Genomic DNA, 568 nt, shown 5'->3' with positions numbered 1-568 from the left:
ATAAACAATCATTAAAATTACTTTATTTAATAGTATTTTTTTAGTGATGATGTTAAAACAAGCATATATCTTTGTTCATGATTTGTAATACTAAAAATATTCAATTATTTTTTTATTCTTTTGACTACATACAGTACGGCTTACGACTAAGCAATCATAACGAATCGAAGACAAGCTATTTTGAGCAAGAAGCAAACGCATGAGTTGCTGCGTGAGCGCCTTAGATACTGATTCCGTTTTGGCACCTCCTTCTGCAAGCGTTTCCGTAGTGTAGCGGTTATCACGTCTGCTTCACACGCAGAAGGTCCCCGGTTCGAACCCGGGCGGAAACATGATTCTTTTTTTCTTTCGCTTTTATTAATGTTTTACCTCACAACTTTGTGTAACTGGTTGAACTGGTCTGATGAAGTGGTTGTGCCTCAACGTAATATAGTTTTTGTTAATTGTTTTGTCGATATAAACTTCATCAGCTAGTATTAACTTTTTCAGCTAATAGCGCCAACAATACACAAAAGCTTTAGTATACAAAACTTAACATTCAATCTGTCCTTCCCACCCCTCCACAATG

The 568-nt window shown here is 35.9% G+C and overlaps 1 non-coding gene across 1 annotated transcript; it reads left to right on the top strand.

Moving 5' to 3' along the window:
* Positions 1-259: 259 nt before the first annotated feature.
* On the top strand, positions 260-332 carry Trnav-cac. Its single transcript has one exon. It is a non-coding gene; the product is annotated as a tRNA-Val (tRNA).
* Positions 333-568: the final 236 nt, after the last annotated feature.

Source organism: Anopheles merus, chromosome 2R (assembly GCF_017562075.2).
Source record: "Anopheles merus strain MAF chromosome 2R, AmerM5.1, whole genome shotgun sequence".
NCBI classification, from domain to species: Eukaryota; Metazoa; Arthropoda; class Insecta; order Diptera; family Culicidae; genus Anopheles; species Anopheles merus.
The sequence above is the reverse complement of the archived record's forward strand: the minus strand, read 5'-3'. Positions and strand labels throughout refer to the sequence as shown.